Genomic DNA, 15629 nt, shown 5'->3' on the forward strand with positions numbered 1-15629 from the left:
TGAAGGAAGTCAGGGAGACCACAAAGGGAATGCTGAATGGAACCCAACAGAAGGAATGGGAATACAAAGAAACCATATCCAATCAACTAAGTGATTTGAGGACAAACACTGAACACCAAATTAAGGAAGTAAAGAGATTCATACAAGACCTAAAACAGAGCTTCAACAAAGAACTTGAAACCATCAAAGCTGACCAATTAGAAGGAAAAGAGATTAAAAACAAAGTAGAGAGTCTTGACAGCAGGTTAGACCATGAAGAAGATCGAATCTCAGGGATTGAAGACAGCCTAGATATTATAGAGAAAGAACATACAACCATCCAAGACAAGTCCTAGAAACATGATAGATCTATCCAACACCTGGAAGACACCATCAGAAGGCCTAACTTAAGGATAATGTGTGTAGAGGAGCACCTAGAAACAGAAGTTAATGGTCTAGGAAATTTGTTTAACAGGATCCTAGCAGAGAACTTCCCAACCATGCAAAAAGATAGGCCTATTCAGATACAAGAAGCCTTTAGAACCCCAAATAGACCAGACCAGAATAGGACATCCCACCGTCACATTATAATCCACACAGGATCAACTCAGACCAAGGAAAAGATCCTTAAAGCTGTCAGGGAGAAAAGGGTAATCACCTATAAAGGGAAACCATTAGAATCACCTCAGATTTCTCAGCAGAGAAAATCAAAGCAAGAAGAGCCTGGAATGATGTATGCCATGCCCTAAAAACAAACAACTATCAACCAAGAATACTGTACCCAGCTAAACACTCCTTCATAACTGAAGGCCAAATAAAAACCTTCCACAGCAAAGAAAAATTGAAACAATACATCTCCACCAAACCAGCCCTACAAAAGATTCTTAAAGATGTCCTACACATAGAAAACCAACAAGACCACAATAAAGGCCAACAAACTGCACCTAAACTGAGAATCCAAGAACCATAGGAAGAACCCAGTTTTCGCAGCCCCCAAGAAGGTAGATAACATGGCAGGAACTCCCAAATACCTCTCAGTCCTATCTCTTAACGTTAACGGACTGAACTCTCCAATTAAGCGACATAGACTCTCTAGTTGGATTAAAAAACAAGACCCTTCTATCTGCTGCCTGCAGGAGTCACATCTTGCCCATAAAAACAAACACATTTTCAATGTTAAAGGCTGGAACAAAATCTACCAAGTAAATGGCCCTCATAAACAGGCGGGAGTTGCAATCCTAATATCAGATAAAATAGACTTCAAATTAAAAATCGTGAGAAGAGATAAAGAAGGTCGCTACATACTAATTAAAGGATCTCTCCTTCAGGACAATATTACAATTCTAAATATAAATATCTATTCGCCAAACAATGGAGCACCCAAATTTATCAAAGAAACACTACTACTTTCCCTCAAATCCCATATAGATCCAAAGACATTAATTGTTGGGGATTTTAACACACCACTCTCCCCACTAGACAGATCAAGTCGGCAAAAACTCAACAGAGAAACCGCATATCTAAACAGCTGCATAGATCAACTAGACATAACAGACATTTACCGAACATTTCACCCAGCAGCATCAGAATACACATTCTTCCAGCAGCACATGGAACGTTTTCTAAAATAGACCACATTCTAGGCCACAAAGCAAACTTGTCTAAATTCAGAAACATTGAAGTTATACTCTGCATTCTCTCTGACCACAAGGGAATAAAATTAGAACTCAAGACCAAAAGCAACCAAAGAAAGTCCGGTATCACATGGAGGCTAAACAACACACTGCTGAATCAAGAGTGGGTCATGGAAGAGATTAGAAAGGAAATTCAAATGTTCATGCTATTCAACAAAAATGAACACACAAATTACCAGCTCCTCTGGGACACAGCAAAGGCAGTACTCAGAGGCAAGTTTATAGCTCTGAGCTCCTACATCAACAAATTGGAGAGATCTGAAACTAGCAATTAAATGACACATCTAAACCTCCTTGAAAAAGAGCAGCAAGATAAACCCCAATTCAGTATACGGAAAGAAATAATTAACATTAAATCAGAATTAAATGAATTAGAATCCAAAAAAACTATAGAAAGAATCAACAAAACAAAGAGTTGGTTCTTTGAAAAACTTAACAAAATTGACAGACCCTTATCAAATCTTATCAGAAAAAGAAGAGAACACACCCAAATTAATAAACTCAGAGATGAGAATGGAAACATCACCATGGAAACAACCAAGATTCAGAACATTATAAGGGAATACTTCTCAAAACTTTATGCTAATAAGTTCGACAACTTGAGAGAAATGGACCTCTTCCTAGCAAATATTGACATACCAAAACTAAACCAAGATGAGTTAAACTATCTTAACAGGCCCATATCAAACATTGAAATAGAAACAGCAATAAGAGACCTCCCAGCTAAGAAAAGTCCAGGACCAGATGGTTTTATAGCAGAATTTTACAAGGCCTTCAAAGCAGAGCTCACATCAATTCTCTTCCAACTCTTCAATGAAATTGAAAGAGAAAGCTCACTATCGAACACATTCTATGAAACCATCATAACCCTCATCCCAAAACCAGTTGGGGACTCATCAAAGAAAGAGAACTATAGACCCATTTCTTTGATGAACATTGATGCAAAACTTCTCAACAAAATTTTGGCAAATCGACTTCAACAATTCATCCAAAAAATCATACACCACGATCAAACAGGATTCATTTCAGGGATGCAAAGCTGGTTCAATATACGCAAATCAATTAATATTATTCATCACATCAACAGGAGCAAGGACAAGAACCACATGGTTATCTCAATAGACGCAGAAAAAGCAATCGACAAGATACAACACCCCTTCATGATGAAGGTTTTGGAAAAATTAGGAATCCATGGAACGTTCCTCAATACAATAAAGGCTGTCTATGACAAACCTACAGCCAGCATTATACTCAATGGTGAAAAACTGAAGCCATTTCCTCTTAACTCAGGAACAAGAAAAGGATGCCCACTCTCTCCACTTCTCTTCAATCCAGTATTAGAATGCCTAGCTACAGCAATAAGACAAGATGCAGACATAAAGGGGATCCATATAGGGAAAGAAGAAATAAAACTCTCCCTCTTTGCAGATGACATGATCTTGTATTTAAAGAATCCCATAGACTCCACTCCCAAATTACTCAAGCTGATTCAAAACTTTGGCAAAGTAGCAGGTTATAAAATTAACCCCCAAAATCAATGGCTTTTCTGTATGCCAACAATGAGAAAAATGTTACTGAAATTAGGAAAGCAACTCCATTTGTAATAGCCCCACAAAAAATAAAATACCTAGGATTAACTTAACTAAAGAAGTGAAGGACTTCTATGATGAAAACTTTAAAATCTTGAAAAAGGAAATCAACACAGAACTTAAAAAATGGCAAAATTCCCATGCTCCTTGATTGGCAAGATTAACATCGTGAAAATGGCAATACTTCCCAAGGCTATCTACAAATTCAATGCAAGACCTATCAAAATTCCACCCTCATTCTTCAAGGAAAAAGAAGAGACAATCCAAAAATTCATTTGGAGCAATAAAAGACCCCGAATAGCAAAAACACTTCTCAACAGAAAGAACACTGCTGGAGGAATATCAATACCAAATTTCAAACTCTACTATAAAGCCATAGTAATCAAAACAGCTTGGTATTGGCATAAGAATAGACCTCAGGACCAATGGAATAGAATTGCAAACCCAGAAATGAACGTAGAGACCTAAAGCCATCTAATCTTCGATAAGGAAGCTAAAACAATAGAATGGAAGAAAGACAGCCTCTTCAGTAAATGGTGCTGGCAAAATTGGTTAACTACATGTAGAAAACTAAAGGTAGATCCTTATATATCACCCTGCACCAGAATCATCTCCAAATGGATCAAAGACCTTGAATTCAAAGCAGACACTCTGAAAACATTACAGGATGGAATAGGAGAAACCCTAGGTCTCCTTGGCTCAGGCCAAAATTTTCTTAATAGAGACCTGGAAACACAACAAATCAAAGAAAGGTTGGACAAATGGGATTGCATAAGGTTGCAGAGCTCCTGCAGGGCAAATGACATAGCTAGCAAGATCAATAAGAAGCCCACCGATTGGGAGAAGATCTTTATTAGCCATACAACGGACAAGGGTCTCATATCTAAAATATACTTGGAACTCAAAAAATTAAACCCCCCAACAACAAATCCTCAAAGAAACAACTGCCCAATAAATAAGTGGGCGAAAGACTTAAAGAGAAGCTTCTCTGAAGAAGAAAGAAGGATGGCCAATAGACACATGAAGAAATGTTCAACATCCCTAGCCATAAAAGAAATGCAAATCAAAACAACATTGAGATATCACCTCACTCCAGTTAGAACAGCAAAAATCAAGAACTCTAACAACAACAGATGCTGGAGGGGATGCGGACAGCAAGGAACCTTACTTCATTGTTGGTGGGAATGTAAACTTGTTCAACCACTTTGGAAAGCAGTATGGAGGTTCCTCAAAAGACTTCACATAGATCTCCCCTATGATCCAGCAATTGCACTTTTTGGCATTTACCCAAATGTATACAAACAAGACCACACTAAAGCTACCAGCACAACTTTGTTTATTGCAGCATTATTTACCATAGCTAAGATATGGAACCAACCCAGATGCCCCTCAGTAGATGAATGGATCAAGAAAATGTGGTATATATACACAATGGAATTCTATGCCTCCATCAGAAAGAATGACATTTCCCCATTTGTTAGGAAATGGAAAGGTTTGGAAAAAATTATATTAAGTGAAGTAAGCCAGGCCCAAAGAAACATAGGTCCCATTGTTTCCTTTATTTGCAATATCTAGTATAGGTATGAGTCAAGCAGAAAAGTTCAGATAATGTGATGTTAGGAAAACGAACCCTTAAATATGTATTTTAATGTTTTCGTTTCTTTCATGCATGTGTTTCTAACGCATTTATAAGATTATTTCTTTGTTGCTTTGTATTTCCCTCCCCCACAGTGTAACCCCCACTTTCACTATATTTGATGTCAGTATAACATGTGGAGGAGATGGGGACAAACAAGTCGTTTAAGGATTCAGGTGGACCTGTTGCAACAAGGAGAATTATAAAATGTCATGTCAAAGCAAGCTTTACAATGTCGGTGTGTGGGGGGGAGGGTGTGATTGGGTGGCTGGGAAGGGGGAGGCTGGGAAGGGAGTTGAAGGGTAAACAAAGGAGGAGGCTGCAATGCTTGGTAACAAATGTATGCATTATCCTGCCAATGTAATTGTAACCCCTCTGTACAGCATGCTCTCAAATAAAATAAAATAAAATTTAAATTAAAAAAAAATTTTTGAGGTCCAGTGCGTATGAAGTTCCTTAGGAGATGCCATATTCAAGGCAGTTCCCAATGTGTAAGTGAGACCTGAGCAAGGAATTGAATAATCAAAATTGGTAGCTTGCCTGGGAGTTGATGATAAGTGGTAGAAGTCTACCCTACCAATGGTAAGGCCTTGCATGCAAGCCCCATTACTACCAAATTGATAGCTAGGATATGAATATTCTAAAAAGATGCGCTGGGAGACAGTGGAGGAGTATTGATCAGAAAACAACATAGAAGTTAGTTTCTTAAGTCATAAAATACAAGAATGAGAGAAAACATGTCAAACTCATGTTAAGGTCAACTTACCTATAATTCTACATGCATGACAAGCCACAAAATAGATTTGAGTAGAAGAGAAAAATTAGCAGAATCACAACTTAGAAGTTTCTGTCTGTTCTGTTGAATTTATAAAAGTATGAGAAACAACAAAAAAAAGAACTTATTCAAGTCTATTGCAATAATTCAATAAAGAAAGTTTCTGGTTTCAACATAAATGTAACACTACAGGTGAAAGAAGTAATTAGACTTAGTGTACGGTTTGAAAAATATTGCCAAGAAGGTTTTTTATGGATTAGAAAAGAGGAAAGGTTCCATTGTTTCTAGATTGGACTATTGAAATTCAGAGAGGATGAATCATGATACTCATTTGCAGATTTTAAGGCATTAATGAAATCAAACAGACTGCTTTCTTTCAAAATGTTGGACAAAATATTACGTTTTATTCTTATTCCTGCCAATTTTATTTTGGACTACCATTATTTTCAGGTGAACTTAATCTTCAGTGATATATTTTAAAAAACAAAGTACATATAAGAATGAACTGTTTATTTTTTGTCACAATGAGAAATTAAATATCTATTTTCTGCTCAAGTAAACATAGAATATGAGTTAATGTCTGATATATCATTAAGTAAAATTATCATTTATTTCTTTGCATTTGGGAAATAATAGCTCTCTTAACAGCAGTTTAATACATCATAAAGAAATGTAATAAGTAAAGACCCAATACCATAAAAAGTTTTAAGATGTCCTGAGATTATTTTCTTGACTATATACAATTTGGCCATATGAACATTAGCATGGAATCTACTCTAATTCTTAAGTAATAGAACTTGTCATGGTGTGGAAACAATGAACTCTTCAATGTCTGTTTCTTAAACCACAGGCAAATAAAAGCACAGGCTTTTATTTAAAAATCACCAAGGAATAAAGTTTAAAGATTTGCAAAGATGATGCTTGTTGTAAATGAAAAAACACGTACATAATTGGCTGTGATTCATGAAGATAGCTGTAAATACAAGACATTGCCAATAAACCTGACAGTGGAAAAACAAAATATACGCAGTGATTGTGATTTTTCTTTAAACTCCTTCCAAAGATAAATGAGATACAGTGGGAAGAAAAGCTACTGGACAATTAATAATGTTACTTTTCATCTCTTTGATTTACTTTTGTTGCCTCATTCTTTATAATTTCATGGGTTTGTACTTGCCACTCTAATCTTTCCCTCTTGCAATTTTGTGTTGATTTAAAATTGTCTTTCCTGTGGCTTCTTCTTCTTCTTCTTTATTATTGCACTAGTTATTTTTTCTTGTTTTCCTAGTATTTTTATTCCTCTACATCATGGCTCTATTTAAGAGTTTTACAAAGTATGAAGTAAAATTGAAATATGTTTGTAAAAATGAAGGAAAGGCTCTGTGGTAATATATTGAGGCTTAATCCATGCTAACAGTATCAGAGAGTATCAAGGTTTCATTTTGCTTGTCAACGCTGCTCCTACATTTCTATATAAAGACTCTAGATGAGAGGTCTCTTCCAAGGTCAGGTACTTATAATGTCAGTCAAAAGCATGAGGAGATTTATTAGGTAACAACACGCATCTTTGCATTTTGCCCTTCTCCAATATAAACACTGAGGAGATGTTTGAAGCTGTGTGTAAACGTGATCCTAATGAATAATAAATGATGATACACTGTTCGATTTCAAACTGATGGGCTCTTCACATGGCACCATTTTTCCTACAGAGGGCTACCTTTTTTAAATGCATGATGAATTATGCAAAACTGGTATTACGTGAATCAATACACACCAAAGAGAAGAATGCAATATAAATATCAAAGAACCACAAGAACTCGCATATCTGTGCAAACACAACACACACATGCTCAAAGATAAGTATTTATCTAGATTTATATATTCTTATGAAAGTATATGGTCCAATAAAGGATATCTTTAACTTGATTAAAATCACTATTTTTATTATAGTTTTTAACTTTGGAATGACTTATTTCAAAACTTTCAAAATTTGAATATCTGAGAGCTGTAATATTTACATAAACTTATTAATGATTTTGAATGTGGGCATCTCATTAGTATGACCAAAATGTTATTTTATGATTTTAAGATGTATATATCCTTATTTAGCTTCTTCCCAGGAAATATAAAGGAAATTCTTTGTAGTATCGATGTTTTTGCTGCACAATATAAACTACAGAGAAATTCAGTATCACTGCATTATTGGTTTTAAGCTATGTTAACAAATGCATGAAAGAAAAAAAACACTTAAAATACATATCTTAGGGTTCATTTTCCTAACATCACATTATCTGACCTTTTCTGCTTGACTCATACATATACTAGATATTGCAAATAAGAGAAATCATGGGACCTATGTTTCTTTGTGCTTGGCTAACTTCACTTAATATAATTTTTTCCAAGTCTTTCCATTTCCTAACAAATGGGACAATGTCATACTTTCTGATGGAGGCATAGAATTCCATTGTGCATATATACCACATTTTCTTGATCCATTCTTCTACTGAGGGACATCTGGGTTGGTTCCAGATCTTAGCTATGGTAAATAATGCTGCAATAAACATAGTTGTGCTGGTAGCTTTAGTATGGTCTTGTTTGTAAACATTTGGGTAAATGCCCAAAAGTGGGACTGCTGGGTCAGAGGGGAGCTCTATGAGGAATCTTTTGAGGAACCTCCATACTACTTTACAAAGTGGTTGAACAAGTTTACACTCACTCCCACCAACAATGATTTAAGGTTCCCTTCTGTCCAAATCCCCTCCAGCATCTCTTGTTGTTAGAGTTCTTGATTTTTGCCATTCTAAGTGGGGTGAGGTGGTATCTCAATGTTGTTTTGATTTCCATTTCTTTTATGACTAGGGAGGTTGAGCATTTCTTCATGTGTCTATTGGCCATCCTTCTTTCGTCATCAGAGAAGTTTCTCTTTAAGTCATTAGCCCACTTATTTATTGGGCAGTTGTTTCTTTGAGGATTTGTTGTTGGGGGATTTAATTTTTTGAATTCCACGTATATTTTAGATGTGAGACCCTTGTCCATTGTGTGGCCAGTGAAGATCTCCTCCCAATCCATTAGCTTTCTATTGATCTTGCTAACTATGTCCTTTGCCATGCAGAAGCTCTGCAACTTTATGCAATCCCATTTGTCCAACCTTTCTTTGATTTGTTGTGTTTCCGGGTCTCTATTAAGAAAATTTTGGCCTGCGCCAAGGAGACCTAGGTTTTCTCCTATTCCATCTCAAAGCAGATCTCTCTCCCATTGAACTAACCTGGGAAAGAGGATCGCAGAGTATTTTTATGCCTGTTCAAGGAAACTGACTTAAGTAACCAACCAAGCCACAGGAACACAAGCAGACCAGAGACTCCAACAGGAGGCTGGTTATGGACAACAGGGAGACACAGGATTTTTCCCACCCCTCCCAAAAAAAATCAAAGAACTTTTTTTTTTCTTGTACCTTTGATTAAAAATTGTTTTTTTCTAAATTTTTTTAATCTTTAATTTTTACCTTTTTTGAAAAAAAATTTTTCTAGTAATTTTCTTTTCTCTTAGAATTTTATTTTACGGGTATAAGTGTGTGTGCGTTTTTCTTTCTTTTTTTGTTTTTTGTTTTGTTTTGTTATGTTTCTTGTTTAGCTCAACTGAACTTCTGATCTTTTTTCTTTCTTTCTTATCCTTTTTACCTGTTCTTCTTTTTTGTTCTTCTTTATGTGACTTAATTGCTGTTCTGCACATCCTCAGATATAACTGTAGTCGATTATTAGACCTTATCCCCCATTGTGCACACACTTAATCCACAAATTTATTACTCAATTCAAAACCTCTTAGACTTAAATTCCTTAATAGCAGTACTATCTCTATACCTATATAATATTTTAAGTATTTTAATTTTTAAGTTTTTCACATCTCCTTTATATCCCTCCCCTTATCTCATTATATTCATGTTCTTCTCTGAATAGTTTGGTTTCTAATCTGTACAATATTTTTAATTTTTACCTTTCTATTTTTTCTGGTCTCTTTTTGTTCCCTTTCTCTTTCTTCTTTTTTTTCTCTCTCTACTTTCATCCTATCCAACCTATTTCCTGCTTTAAGACTAGGATTTTGGTTTCTTAATTGGAGACCTATCTCTGCTTATTCTGCTTAGGCTGCTTTAAACCAGGATCCTCCGTTTTTGGCCTCTTCAGTAGCTAAGAGGTAAAATATGAGCCACTGGTGGACAGCAACTATGTTAACATTTTTGACATGTTTGAATGAATTTTAAAGTAAGACATATATGTTACTTTTGAAAATGGCAGGTAATAGTAATTAATGATTAACAGAATTTAAGCATACAAAGATCAGAATGGCAAGTGGCTGAGAACAAGATGGAATAAATCAAAATTACCTATGACAGTTTTTAGACGGTACACACAAATGAATGAATTGTTGGAGCCCAAGTTCATCAAATAACTGAGCTCCAACTGGCTGCCATACTCATGATGCCAGCTACTGCTGTGCACAAGATTATGATGTTGCTGGATGACACAGTTTCAAGATGGGAACCTGAACTATTTCTATTGATCTAGAAGGAGAAACATCAGTACAAGAAATGTGACAATAGGGCCAAATACAAAACGATATTCAGTCCAAGGAAGACAGAATAACTTTATTTCTGAAAATACTATTCTCTCACAAGGAATCCTGAGCTGAATATGGTGGTCCATGTTTGTAATCTCCGATCTTGAGAGGCTGATTTAGAAATTAGCTTGAGACCAGCCTAAGTTTTAGGCCAACAGAAAGACACATAGAAAAACTCTATCTTAAAACAACAAGAACAACAAAAGTCCCAACGACTGGGAATGTGGTTAGTTTTAGAATGCTTGCCTAGCATGCATAAAACATTTTATTTGATTCCTCAGTGTGACATAAGCAGAAATACTGGAAGTGGTGCTGTGGCTCAGTTAGTAGAATGATAACCTTGAGCAAAATAACCTCAGAGAGATTGCCCAGGCCCTGATCTCAAGCTCTAGGATCGTCAAAGTTAAAAAAAGGTGCAAAATGCTGTTTGTTGGAATAAATATGTTGAAGAGTTCTTTATACTCACTAGAAAATTGTGCTGTTGGACATTCATAATGAACTTTGTAGGAAAAAGTAAAATAAATTAATGAAATAATATCTGGCATTCGACAAGACATAGTAGACCTAAAACTGATAGTTGCCTATGGTTTCTTGATACAACTTATGTTACAGATACACTTGCCAAATTGTGATATTTTAAAAGTACAATCATGGGTTTTCTCTTTTCCAAAAGAATTTTACTGCCGGGCACCAGTGGCTCACACCTATAATCCCAGCTACTAAGGAGGCTGAGAAATGAGGGTCTGTGAGACTCTTATCTCCAATTAAAGGTAAAGAAAATGTGAAGTGTCACTGTTGCTCAAGTGGTAACACTAGCCTTGAGCTGAAGAGCTGAGGGACAGCGCCCAGGCCCGCAGTTCAATTACAACAACTGACAAAACTTAATAATAATAATATTAATATTAATAATAATTTTATGGTTACTATTAAGGTGTTATATATAAAGGCTACCATTTCATAAGTTTGTTTATTTGATAAACGAAACACAAATCCATCTTCATTGCCACGAGCCAGGATTTGGCCATCTGCTTTACAGCTGATCTCTGGGTGTAGAGGCAATCTGTAATACAAAGGAAACCAAACCAATTATGACTATGTTGGGTCTTTGTCCATCCCACAAAGATGGACAGGGTCTGAGGAATGGTGAATGCGGTCGCTCGCCCATTCCCCAGCCATGCTTAGCCTGGGAGACAATTAGAAGCAGCGGGGAGTCAAGTCAAGTAGTAAAACTCGTTTATTAACACACAGCAAGCACTTTTTAAAGCAAAAAAGACCCAGTGGCATGGGAGGGAAGGAAAAGGAACCAATTACTGTAAAGTTCACACCCTATCATGCACCTTATTTTCCACAGGCTGGTTATGCACTGAAGGTAAAGCAAATGGGGCTCTGCCCATTCAACCCCTCTCAATGCCATCTTTGCTGCCCAATTTGCTCTACAGCAAATTGGGTTCTGCCTAGTCAACTTCCTCTCAGTGCCATCTTTGCTGTCCACGTGCTCCACAGATTCCCCTTTATTTGTTTTAATGGCAGACCCATCTCCCAGTTAGTAATTCTTTTCCTTCTACTGTAAAGGTTATTTTAACAGGATTACATTGGAAAGAATAGCATTGGCCATGCAGGAGGTTTGAGGCAAGTCTGGTGGGCGAGATTTGGCAGACAAGGATAGGGAGGGCCCTTCTGCATGATCCAAGAGCTTGTCCCTGTTACATCACATCCCAACCTAGCACAGTAATAAACATCAGCTCCACCACAGTTAGAAATGTCCAAAACAGTTCAATTAATTCCTGAACATATATAAAAGTCACTATCTCATAAGGTTGTCCTCTTCCGAACATGGGACCAGCCTGGGTATTGGGAGTTCCATACATGCGGCAAGGTGCATTCTCGTGGGCCCCTATACTCAGGCCATTCTACTATAGTCCAGAAAAACAAGGAAAATTTAAATCAAACTGCAGACATAGCAAAGCAGTTCCATTCACCTGGTGTGGTTTATCTAAGCAAGTTCCTTGTATGTGCCTTTAAGTGAGCACAGGGGTCAAGATGACCTTTGAGCTTTACTGTCAGTTCCCAACACCCTGTCTTTGTTTAAAGAAGAGAACCTGCCTGTCATAGGTTGGGTGGATTGCGTTGCTGCCTTACCCATCATTGGGAACTTCTTCAGAGCAAAGCTAATGGCCCTGTCTTACGTTGGTCAGACTGACACCCGCTCTTACCCATCTCTGGCCGCGATTCCTCTCGGGGGAAATTCATTCACTTTGATCTTGATCTTATGTAACTGGCTGGCTGAGCTCGTAAGAGTTTTGCAGTGCACATATAATGCAAGGAGGCATAGAAAATCCATCAGCAAAAGCATTACCAGGCCGAGAAATGTCATTAGCAGTCCTTTAACATTAGTCAGGGATGGGATAGCAATCTTTGCCTCTTCAGAGTCCAAAGGTGGGGCTTGTTCTAATCCGGGTATTTCCCTGTGGGTTTGAAAAAGTTCTAAAGACAATTTATTTGATTATTTCTGCATTGCCAGAGCTGATCACTGCACAGGTCACACGTTGAGATCGATGCAGATTCCATAGGGCCATTGCTGGGACTGGGAAGGTCAGGACAGCCAACAGTTGGAATATCACCATCTGCAATTGTTAGAGAACACAAGACCTTCTCAAGCGCTGGTTGCCCTTGGGGATGGTTAGTAATTATCTTTTTGCTTTCCCTCTTTTATACACAAGCCTCAGCCACCATAGCTGTTTTACTTTCCTTGTTGGTTAGTTTATCTTGGGCATCCTCCTGTATAGAGAAAATGGGTAAATAGTTAAGGTTCCTGGCAGGGATCCAAATGGAGGCTTTCTCCCCTATGGGAAAAACGCATCCAAAGGCCCTGCTCATGGTATCTAGGGGGTCAGGTCCTCTCCATTGTTGTGTCAGGGCAGGGGATCCTTCCATCTGACTTTCCTTAAGGTTTGGTGGTCCTCAGTGCTTCTGAAATCTGGATTCAGTTGCCCCTTTTGAAAAGTTTAAAATGGTAATGGTAAACAAAGCTACCTATAACTACATATGGGGCTAACTCCCTTTTTTGTTTTAATGATTGCTCTTAAAGTCACTGGAGATTTCTATCTATAATTACTTGAACTTTGGGAATTATAGGGAGTTCCTGCAGAATGATTAATATGCCATTTGTTAAAAAAATTCTGACATTGCTTTACTAACAAAACAGGGTCCATTTTTTGTTTTAACTTGTGCTGGTAGACCCAAGGTGCCAAAGCATTGAAGAAGATGTGTATGTGCTGTGGCCCAGCATGCTCCTGAGTAGGTATTTATAGATACAAAGATATATTGAAACTTACCAAAGGCTAGGAAATGAGTAACATCCATTTGCCAGAGGACGTTAGGTTTAAGTCCTCTGGAATTTACCCCTGGTGGTTGTAATGGGGATATTTTTAAGAAGAGCTGGCATGTTTTACAGGTATGTACAATTCTTTTGAGGTCCTTTACAGGAATCTAAGGAAATCTATGTTGAAGACCTCTCCAATTAATGTGGGTTAAATCATGCAAACAGGTAGCCTCTTGTAACAATAATGCTTGTGAGCCAGTAGCAAACTGGTCTACCCAATTATTGCCTAGGGATAAAAAACCAGGAAGTTTTGAATGCCCTCTCAAATGTTGAATATGTATTGAATATGAATAGGGGCTCCGCATCCTTCTAATAGACCCTTAAGGGTAACCATAAGAGGAGAAATAGGGTTTTCATCCAGCTTAATATGCGCTTGGGGAAAATGAGGGAGCAAGTTAATCATATATAGGCCATCAGAATAAAAATTAAAAGGTATTTGAATGACCTGGAGTGCCATAATTACAGCAAGCATTTTTATATTGTGCTGTCCCTTTGCAAGGTTTAAATCTTTGTTGACTCTGGGTGTTTTGTTATTCCTCAAAGGCTGCATACACAGAGCCTGCTTTACCTCCATCAGTAAAAGCATGGAGAGTGCCAGGAATAGGCGTATGAGAAAATAGAGGTGGCATTTTAGAGGAAGTTGCCATAACAAGACAGTCCATTTGGATGGCCCATAATGGCGGTCAATTTGGCCTAGAAATCCCTCCAATGAAAGAGCAAGATGAGCATTGGCTCGAGTGAACAACTCAATGTCTGCCATCTGAAAAGAAAAAACAATGGAGTGATGATGAAGGCCATAATGCCTTTGGGCTTGGGTCTTTCCCTTGACAATAGCATCTGCAAGTTGGTCTGCCTGAGAGTACACCTGAGGTGTGCCCCCCAGGGGAGTGTGAACCCACTCGAATGGCTCCCCCTTTTGAGTTAAAACTGCAGAAATTTATGTGACACCTGCAAACAACCAAAAGGAAATGGGTTCAAAAATAGAATACCTCCTCAGGGAAACTTCATCCAGGGCTTTTTGGAACCACAAAAATATTGCCCGATGACTGTCTGTAATTGTAATAACTTCTTGTGGTGTCCTGTCTTTTAGTCGGGCAAATAAGGTCACAAGACTATCTGTAGGGACGAGAACCCATGGCAACAGACAATTGATTCCCCTAAAAGACTCTGAAGTTGGGTTAAAGTTAGCGAGACTGGAAAATCCAGCAAATGCTTAAGGGGGCTGGCCTGAGTCAAGATATGATGGGTTCTGAGCACATTCAAAGGAGATACCTTTTGAATTTTATTGAGGGCTATGGTAAAACCCCGCGTTTTCAACATGGTGAGAACCTGGGCCAGAAGGCCCTCCAGGCTTCCCAGGTCTTGGTGCCCCAAAATTATATTATCCATGTAGGCATAAGCAAGGGAGGTATCTGAACCCAGCATGGGCCCTAAAAGTGTGGACAAGTATTATTGGCAAAAGGCCGTGCTATTGGCCATTCCCTGTGGCAGCACTATCCATTGAAACCTCCGGTCAGGCTGGGAAAAATTAAGAAAAAGGATGCAGAAAGCAAGCTTCTTGCAGTCATCTGGATGTAGGGGGATAGAAAAAAAAACTGTCTTTAATATCAATGACAACTGAGGTATATTCTGAACATATAGCAGGAGTCCAGGGCATGCCTCTTAGGGGCGTTCCTACTAGCTCCATTCTTTCATTTACCTTACATAGATCTTGGAGCATATGCCAAGCCCCAAAGTCGTTTTGAATAATAAATACAGGAGTGTTCTAAGGACTCATAGAAGGGCATATGTGCCCAACATTTATCTGTTCCACCACCAAAAGGTAGAGGGCTACAAGTTTAGGTTTGGTCAATGGCCACTGCTCCACCTAGATAAGGCTGGCCATCTAAACCAAACTTGCATCGACAATACTTTTTTCCAATGGAATCCCTTCCTGCCCCTGGGGCAGGGTGTAGGGAGTGAT

This window comes from Dipodomys merriami, unplaced genomic scaffold, assembly GCF_024711535.1.
Source record: "Dipodomys merriami isolate MVZ:Mamm:240054 unplaced genomic scaffold, mDipMer1.0.p SCAF_88, whole genome shotgun sequence".
Taxonomy (NCBI): Eukaryota; Metazoa; Chordata; class Mammalia; order Rodentia; family Heteromyidae; genus Dipodomys; species Dipodomys merriami.